The sequence below is a fragment of the Lithobates pipiens genome, unplaced genomic scaffold (genome assembly GCF_037356315.1).
Source record: "Lithobates pipiens isolate NorthernLeopardFrog02 unplaced genomic scaffold, aLitPip1_a1.2 Scaffold_25, whole genome shotgun sequence".
Taxonomy (NCBI): domain Eukaryota; kingdom Metazoa; phylum Chordata; class Amphibia; order Anura; family Ranidae; genus Lithobates; species Lithobates pipiens.
Genome location: NW_027507787.1, coordinates 99,502,369 through 99,512,134, shown reverse-complemented (window position 1 = coordinate 99,512,134; position 9,766 = coordinate 99,502,369). Strand labels below are relative to the sequence as shown.

Below are 9,766 nucleotides of genomic sequence, written 5' to 3'. Positions count from 1 at the left end.
TGCCTGATTTTCTGAAACAGTGACAGCCCCGTACTTCTCTGTCTTTACTGTAAGTTTGGTAAGGATGTGGAATTCTCTTCCACAAGCATTCGTTTCAGCAGGGAGCATAGATAATTTCAAAAAACTATTAGATAGGCACCTAAACGACCACAACATACGGGGATATACAATGTAATGTTGACATAAAAGTGCACACACACACACACACAGGTTGGACTTGATGGACTTTTTTCAGCCTTACCAACTATGTAACTATGTAAAGACACATCTATGAAAGATATATTTCACCAGTACAGGCAATCTTTACATGGATAGCTGATGGGGCAGGAGTTGAAAGGAGGAAGGGGAGCACAACACTTTCATCACCTTTGCCATATATTTCTGCATGGAATTCACTTTTTAAAGAACTTTTTCTGCACGGATGGCACTTTAAAGGAATCATTGCGATATTGAAGAATCACAGCACTATATAAACTTGTTATGCTTTTTCATTTGTTATACAGTAGCAGACATGGTTGATTATATGGGCGATATTGTCGACTATTTTTTTATGATTCCATATATTTTACTGAGCACAGACAGCGCAGGAACTTCCCATACTAGTTGAGCATTTGCCTTCTCATGCTCTCTGTCTGGGCTCAGCAACTTCAGCTGCGACACCAACTCAGTGAAGGCGTTCCCACAGACAGGGCAGTGACACCGGTCTCAATGATGACATTCCCATAGATCAGTCGATGGCACCAGGCTCAACTAAAACATTCCTACAGATCTAATATTGCCAGAGGCTGAGCCTCTCCATCTACTCTGACCGCAGTGAGTTCTCCAGTAGACAGTCTACTTCACTGTGTACCCCACATATCCTCCAAATGAATGCCTCAAATCTAGGAACTCTATGCCCTTTTCCTCCCCTGCAGATCCCTCGTTTTGCTAGGACATGTAGTTATATGCCAGCTCCGCAGCACCAGGCTCAGTCTCTATGGGGATTACATCCCCCATAAGTACTTGCTCCTCCCAGACTCCTCTTCTAGGCTGCACAGCAGGCCATGACCTCTTCTTCTGTTTTCCTAGGTGGTGGTGGAAGGGGAGCTTTCCTCTGGCCATTCACAGCCCTGCAGCATCTGTATCCCCTGTGTTTCCCCTTTCTCCTAACACAACCACTTTGGGTCTCTACCTCAGCCTGAGAGGTCGAGAAAAGTTGTGAGAGGGCAACAGTTACAATAGTAACCTGGTCCATACTGCAGAGCGGTGCTGCAGATCGGGCAACTGCAGACCAGGCTACATAAAAATCATAATAGAGCCTTCACAAAACATTTCAATAATGGAGTTTCTTCATTTTTTTATATAGGTTTGATTTTGACTTGTCTTCAATTGCAATGAACTTCAAGCCCATTTACCCTTTGCCACCACATTACATAAGCTCTCTTTAATATAAAAAAACAAAAGCCATGTCTATAGTTTGCCCTGCCCCCACGGATCATGTGAACCCTTGCTCGTTTTGGGCTCTGCACTGGAACAAGCCGAATCATGTCAGGTCATCCTGAGGTAAGCACTCTTCCCAGTCTGCCCTGCCGTCAATGGCAATGACAGCAAGGCTGTCCATTGGAATTACTGTCAATCAACTCTATTATCTGCCCCATCAGGCAGTGCTGCATATGAGGTGGAGGGATAGTAGTCTTTGATTGACACCAGCTCCTCAGGAGAACCTTGCTGTCATTGCCATTAAGAAGAGTGCTTACATCAGAATGACATGTAACGTGCAGCAGCTTAGTCTTATCCAATGTGGGGCAGTACAGACCCCAGAACAAACAAGGTAACCTGAAAAAAAAAAAAAAGAAAAAAGTTAAATGGGGCACTTTTTAAATATTCAGTGTTAGCTGGTTTTAATTGTGAAGATTTATTTTACATTGATTTGTTTAGGTTTACTGACACTTTAACTAATCATCTCCTTTTCATCCAATGTAGGTTATAAAATGGAAAGGAAGAGCTTACTGGCTTTCATCCCTCAATTATGTTTATTTGATCACATGTGTGCTACATACAGTATATACTGTATTTTATGTGTGGGATTTTAAATGCTATCAGGCTTTCTATAGAAGTGGTAGCCTCTGCATATTTAAATATTGGAAAGAGGATCCTTTCCTCCCTGCAGGAAGTAATTTGTCTCCAAGATACTCGGGCTTTTCCTTGTTAAAAAAGCGATTTGTCCTATAGACTTCCATGGCTGGCTGGTTTCTAAGCCTAGTGTAAACATCCAGCCTGGGGCATACATTGGAGTAAAGGGAGAGGGGGTGTTGTGTGGTCTGCTTTTGTTCCTGCTGTTCCTTCCTTTTCCAAGATCAAGAATTCATCTTGTGAAATAAAAAACGTGCAGGGAATGACAGAATCCAACACAAATAAACACTAGAGGACCGCCTCTTTCTTATTGTTTTTATTAGGAACAAGAAAAAAATATTGAAATATCTATAAGGTAAATGAGGGAACCATCTTGTTAGAAGACATCCATTTTGGGTATTGGAAAATTACTGTTAGCATGACATAGAAATCTATTGCTTAAGGTCATATGTGTTTTTGCTTGTACAAGGCATTTAGAATTGTCACAAGGTTAGATATCTGTTCAGAACAGATGGATGCGGTTAAGCTACTTCCCTTTTTGAGAGCAGAAGTAACTCCATGGCGTTAAAACCACAGGCCTGTCTTGCACCAGACTTAAGAAACATTTTAAACTGTATAAAAATGTATATATTTAGCTTTTTGTTACTAGGCAGAAATTGCTTGTACAAAAAAACCATGATGACGTAGTAAAATATACTATCTTGCATATTTTATGTGGCAGTCCCTGATTGGTTAAACCACAGGGCTGTCCTTCTGCTCAAACTAAATAAAATTGTTGTGTGTGCTTCAATAGGCACATTCATTATTCACGTACAATAGCGTGTATGTGTAATGTTTTGTCCACCGGTGAAAGGGACCTCCGCCCTTCAATCCTAGCCTAGGCTACCAGGGGTTACTTACAGAAGACGAGCAACCTAACAGTTTTGGTACCAGCAAAGTGGGGTTCGTCTCGTCTTGCGACAGGTAAGTCACTTTACTCTTTTTTACCTGATTGGTGAATGGTGTAAACACTTACTCTGTCCGGGCGGCCGCTACGAACTTAGTTTAAAATGAAAAGAAGTAACTGTGCCTTCGCGATGGACTAGGCTGGTCACTCGGGAGGTGAAAAGGGCTCGCAAGGAATTTATAGGTTTAGGGGAGTCCGACTAGGTTGGTCTGACTTAAAACTATTGGTGATAGTATTTTTAACACGGGAAGTAGTAGATTACGCCCGTGACAAAGGGATTGGTGGAGTGGACGCCCATTTGAAAAAATTTTTTTTTTTAAAAAAAAAAAAGTGCACTATAAATTGATAAATGTATTGCAATACGGTTATGTCATGTCTTAAAGTATATTAAGAATATGTCTGTTTCTCTCTAGGTACGTGTGTAAGTATATAGAGTATAAGTTTTAATATAGAGTATAAGGAAAATAATTGTTGTTGTTTAAATAAGTGCAGAATATGAGGAGCCCTCTTGTAGTGACATAGCATCCGCCTGCCCCCATTGCACGTTAGGTCTACTCTTCCTAAGAATAGATGACAAGTGGATTTTACTGACCACCAGACCAGGGGGGTTCTCTTGCAGACTTGGTGTAAGAGGGGTATATCCCGCCACCAGGAAAGATTTACCCTTCATCGTATATTAAGGGTAAATCTTCATAGTTTTATATAAGTCCATCTGCCCCAAAAAAAGATCAGGGATCCTACTCCCAGACCAGAGACCGGATTGTTGGACAAACCGGGTGTTATCACCTGTGTCCTGCCACTAGACACACACTGCCCAGACTACTAGATGGGGAATTCTGCAGCAACCCAAGCCATGGCCACCCCATCACCCTATGAATTTGTCAGTAATATGATCCCTGGCCCCCAGGTAGAACCATTTTGGACACAAGTCCGAGAAAGGTGTCACCAATTGGGAATCCATGACCCAGGACCCCAAGGTCCTTGTTCAGAGGAAGACTGGCAAGAAGTCAGTAAAATTTGTCAGGTACATAAGCATTCTTATCCTCCCTGCAAAGGGGCTGACCCACAATACATGAAGGATTGTTTCTGTGCATGGAACAAATGCCTTGGAAAATACAGGCAATTGTGGACAGCAAGGACATTGGAAATCCCAGTGCCCTTATAGGACTGGACAGATTAGAGCAAGAGGCAGAGGCAGGGGATTTAACCCCCAGACCCGCCCACAGTATCCCCGTTATCTGCCATACCAGAACCCTCGTCAACCACTACCCCAATATCCTACACAGCCACAAATAATGCACCGAGGGAAACTCTGTTGGTATTAATGGGACACCTGTCACCCATCCCATCACTCCACCACTGACTGTAGCCACTCCAGAAGGACAGAAATTATGTACCCAAACTTTTGCCGTCTTGTCCTCATGCCCTGTGCCCCTTATGGGACGGGACCTCTTGGCACAACTGTGTATTACCATTAAGTTTAATAAAGAAGGTTCCTATACCGCTAGTTCACCATTATGTGACTTACATGGCCCTAAGCGACATGCACACAGAGGGTTCCCAAAAAGACATGCACACAGGAGTTTCTTTCTAATGATACCTTCCTCCCTTGACCATCACACAATTTGGGCAGAAAACAAAGGTAGTGTGGGCTTTATTAATTGCACACCATATGCACCCCAAATGCGGTCAGATGCAGGGATACAATATCAAAAACAGTATCCCCTACCCCCAGAGAAAGTCAAAGGCATCTCCCCTCAAATTAATGATTACATATCAAAAGGTATCCTGAGACCAATCATCAGTCCCTGGAACACACCCATTTACCCTGTAAAGAAGGCCAGTGGCGAGTGGAGACTCGTCCAAGACCTCAGAGCAGTAAACAAACAAGTGATTCCCCTCCCACCCCTAGTCTCAGACATCACTTTTATTTTCTCATGCATACCGGCAGACTCTCTATGCTACACAGTAATTGATTTAGCGAATGCTTTCTTTAGCATTCCCATTGCAGAGGAAGCCCAACCTATGTTTGCTTTCTCCTGGGCCGGGGGCCAACTAACCTGGCAAGGGTATGTAGACAGTCCAGCCGCCTTCTCTATGGTACTCAACGAGACTGTCAAGTCTTGGACATCTGAGCGAGGGTCGGTACTGATACAGTATGTGGACGACTTGCTCCTGTGCAGTCGAACTGCTGAAGAATGTGCGGTCGATTCAACATCACTGTTACAACACCTAGCTCACGCCGGGCATCTAGCCTCAAGGAAGAAAATACAATGGTGCCAGCCACAGGTAGAATACCTAGGGTGCATTCTAAAGGAAGGGACAAGGCTGGTGTCACCTAAACGTGCCGCAGCCCTTCGAGCTCTCAGTCCCCCAAAAGACAAGGCCGCCCTACTCTCATTTTTGGGTGCAATGGTATATTGCCGCCAATGGATCCCTGACTGTTCTCATTGTGATAGTATCCTAAGAGAGGCTACTGGCTCGACAGCCCCTAAATTAATAGATTGGACTGAAGACAGACTACAAGCTTTTCAAGCTCTATTAAACAGTCTGTCAAATGCTCCCGCCCTAGGGTTGGTAGACTATGGTAAAGCTTTTCAACTATACTGTGTAGTCTCGGGGACCTCTTTTGCCGCCGTGCTAACACAACAGCATGGAACAGGCTACCGCCCTGTCTCCTACCTATCTAAAAAAAAACTCCCCATCCAAGTACAGGGAATGCCATTCTGTCTCCAAAATCTTGCTGCCTGTGCAATGGCTGTACAAGATGCAAACAAATTAGTGCTAGGTCACCCATTGACTCTCTATACCACTCATTCAGTCACGCATCTTATTCAGAACATGAATACCCAACATATGACCTCGCAAAGACTTAGTGGTTATGAGATAACACTGATGAACACTGATAACCTCACACTCAAATATGTGCCTGCCAGCAACCCCGCTGTGCGCCTTTTGCATTCCATGTTGCGTTTACCACATGACCCAGACATTATACATGACTGTTCGGAAAAGGTTGCTGCTATTACCAGTCCCAGACCGGATCTCACTGACACCCCTATCTCAGGTGCAGAGGATGTTTTCGTTGACGGTAGCTGCTCACGTCCCTCTGACTCCACCTTTTTAACCGGTTATGCAGTTGTTCAACTACCAGACATCGTACTGGAGGCAAAATCATTACCTCCTTCTTCAGCCCAGGTAGCAGAGTTAGAAGCCCTCACTAGGGCCTGCATTCTATTCACCGGTAAAGAGGTGAACGTCTACACAGACAGTAGATATGCTTTTGGAGTGGTGCATGATTTTGGTGTGATATGGGCCAATAGAGGTTTTAAAACCGCAGACAACAAAATAATTGGCAACTCCACACAGATTAGTGCTCTCCTCCAAGCCATTCTTTTTCCAAAAAAGGTAGCCATAATTAAAGTAAAGACACACTCCTCTGACAGCAGTCGTGTTTCAAAAGGGAATGCTTTTGCTGACAGAGAAGCTAAAAGAGCTGCTGCCTTTTCCCCTAACCCACCTGCCCCCACAACAATGTTTTTCAAGGAACACTTCGCAGCACCTAACTTTAAAACTGTCATAGCACAGATGCAATCAATGGCCACAGAAGATGATGTCCATTTTTGGACAAAGGAAGGATTGACCAAAGACCCTGAAGGTCTTTGGTCAAAAGAGGGGAAGATCCACATGCAAGAACAAAACTATCACCCTTTGAGGTCCTCATGGGAATCCCCGCAAACATAGAATTACCCCCATTAGACCAAGACACTGATATTGACATTTATTCCCAACAGGAAATGTACGTGAAAAACCTGGTAAGTATGCTTCATGAAATGAACGAACACGTTTCTGTCACCTTTTTTCCCTCTTCCCACAGAACCAACGCATCCCTTCATCCCTGGGGATAAAGTGCCGATCAAACAATTAGCACAAAGAAAGAGTATCGGACCGGCTTTCTCAGGACCATGGAAGGTGGAAAAGGTATCCAGGACCGCAGTGTTAACAGACCTAGGAAACACCTGGATCCACGCCAGCCGTCTTAAAAAGTGTCCCCAGCTTCCCTCGACTCCAGAGCCCCTGGCAGTGACAGAGAGCAGCAACTCCCAAGAACAAGATCTACAAGAAGTTCAGAGAGGCATAGAACAAATTTCCCTGGAAGATCCCACACCCCTCAAAAGGACAAAACAGAGCCAACAACTGCCGGGATGAGAAACGAAGAAGAAGAACAGAACTCTTAGATAACAAATAATCAGAACTTTAAAAAAACAAAGATGCTTTCTCCATCAGTGTCAGGGAAGGCTGTATGCCTTTGGGGTAGTCTGGTACTATTTGTATTCCTGCCCACATGGTTTATAGCCAACTGTATATATCATCCAGAAGATTTAGGTCTATTAAAAGGGATATGTGGACCACCTAAGATGAATAATACCCCCGGCCAAAGACATAGTAGAAGTATTGTACCCGTTAATGAGTCACCTAAGGGACTGACTAACAAGATGTTACTACTAAAATTCAAATATAGCTATGCTCAAAAATCTGGTTTTGAGAAATGCTGGATTTGCAGCAAGCTACATCCCAGTACAGCTAGAATCCCTCTCATGGCAGTCCCCTTGAATTTTACCCCCCTCCTTAATGGAACACCCCCTATCGTCCTAACGAATGTTACTAGGACCCGTCCAAATAAAACCCTCACTTTCCAAATTATAGGTAGAAGCCACTTCCCAGACTGGTGTTTCCGACTGGGAAACACCACAGATGGAGCCGAGGTTTGCAAACAAGCAAAACTTAACATTTCAATGACATCATTTAACAGTCCTTCTTTCTTCCATACTTCAGATCCCACCCTAAATGCCACCTTTTTAGACTTTCTTAGCTCCAGTACCAAGACTACAATACACCAATTAATGTCAATACTGGTGCTCTCTGGCCTTTCTGATACTCTTAGGAACGTGTTCCATAAACGACCCCTAGCTCTAGGAAATACCATATATATATGCTGCGGCAAACTCTGTCACCCCTGGATCCCAACCAAACCCCAGGGGTGGTGTTACCTTGCAGCCCTGGTTCCTATCATGGGGGTATTAGGGGATAACAAGGGAAGTCACCTCCTTGAAGCCAGCATGCATCCTAGATATCCCCTTAGACACCGTAATAAACGAGAATTGTTTTTAGGAAAAGATATGGCCTGGGCATGGTTCCCTTCCTGGACAGGGTGGGGAATTGACCTAATGAAAAGATTAAATAATTACACTGGCATAATTGATGAGATTCTGGAAGAAAATTCTGATGACATAACCAAACTAAATCTAGAAACTAGGGCAATTAGGAAGCAACTAGAACTACATGAGTTGGCTATAGAAAGTATGAGTGCAGCCCTTACTGGCCTCTGTGAGACTACTGAGGATTATGAGTGCTGTACCTGGATTCATAATACCAGCATCGAAGTCCCAGACTACTATGACGTTATTGCTCAACACAGGGAAGAGGTAAATAAACTACAGAAAGAGGCAAGGAACATAGGAAAAAACTGGGATCCCTTCTCGAGCAGTTTTAGTTTTGGGGGATTAATATCTTGGCTCCGAAATGCTGCCATGACAATTGTCACTGTGATTCTCTTCATTCTATTTTTATATGCCTGTTATAAGATAATCAAATGTTTATGTAAAAAGGGAAACACGGTCGCTCCGAAGGATCTGAAACTCACTTCCATTGTTAAGGATCCAACGGTATGGTATAGAAACCAAGAGCACAAGGGTTCGGAGTATGAAGCCTGTGCTATTAAATTAGAAAAGGAATGATCATTATGTAAATCACAGAATGATCAAAGGAAGGATTATAAGGTAAATGAGGGAACCATCTTGTTAGAAGACATCCATTTTGGGTATTGGAAAATTACTGTTAGCATGACATAGAAATCTATTGCTTAAGGTCATATGTGTTTTTGCTTGTACAAGGCATTTAGAATTGTCACAAGGTTAGATATCTGTTCAGAACAGATGGATGCGGTTAAGCTACTTCCCTTTTTGAGAGCAGAAGTAACTCCATGGCGTTAAAACCACAGGCCTGTCTTGCACCAGACTTAAGAAACATTTTAAACTGTATAAAAATGTATATATTTAGCTTTTTGTTACTAGGCAGAAATTGCTTGTACAAAAAAACCATGATGACGTAGTAAAATATACTATCTTGCATATTTTATGTGGCAGTCCCTGATTGGTTAAACCACAGGGCTGTCCTTCTGCTCAAACTAAATAAAATTGTTGTGTGTGCTTCAATAGGCACATTCATTATTCACGTACAATAGCGTGTATGTGTAATGTTTTGTCCACCGGTGAAAGGGACCTCCGCCCTTCAATCCTAGCCTAGGCTACCAGGGGTTACTTACAGAAGACGAGCAACCTAACAATATCAAAGTGAATAAAATAAAAGTCAAATACTCCCACTATCCAGGAAAGAAATGCTGTATATAAAACTTGTTGCTGATTAAAATATTAAAGAGTTAGTATAAGAAATAAGAAATTACATTGGTCCTATGAGAACAGGACACAGAGGCGACCTTGATTTAATGTGTTGGCTATGCATATATTTACATCTGAGACTTCTGTTTTTTTAAATTAGAAATTGATTTATTAGGTGACCGGTAGGTTACTGCCCTACATGTCTCAATATGGTAAATATAGCCCTGAATTTAAAGATGACAAATCTTGC

At 42.9% G+C, this 9,766-nt stretch overlaps 1 long non-coding RNA gene across 1 annotated transcript; it reads left to right on the top strand.

The window, feature by feature from the left end:
* The first annotated feature begins 2,467 nt into the window (after window positions 1-2,467).
* Window positions 2,468-9,359, top strand: LOC143930446 (uncharacterized). Its single transcript, XR_013262772.1, has 2 exons — window positions 2,468-3,075; window positions 6,936-9,359. It is a non-coding gene; the product is annotated as an uncharacterized LOC143930446 (long non-coding RNA).
* Window positions 9,360-9,766: the final 407 nt, after the last annotated feature.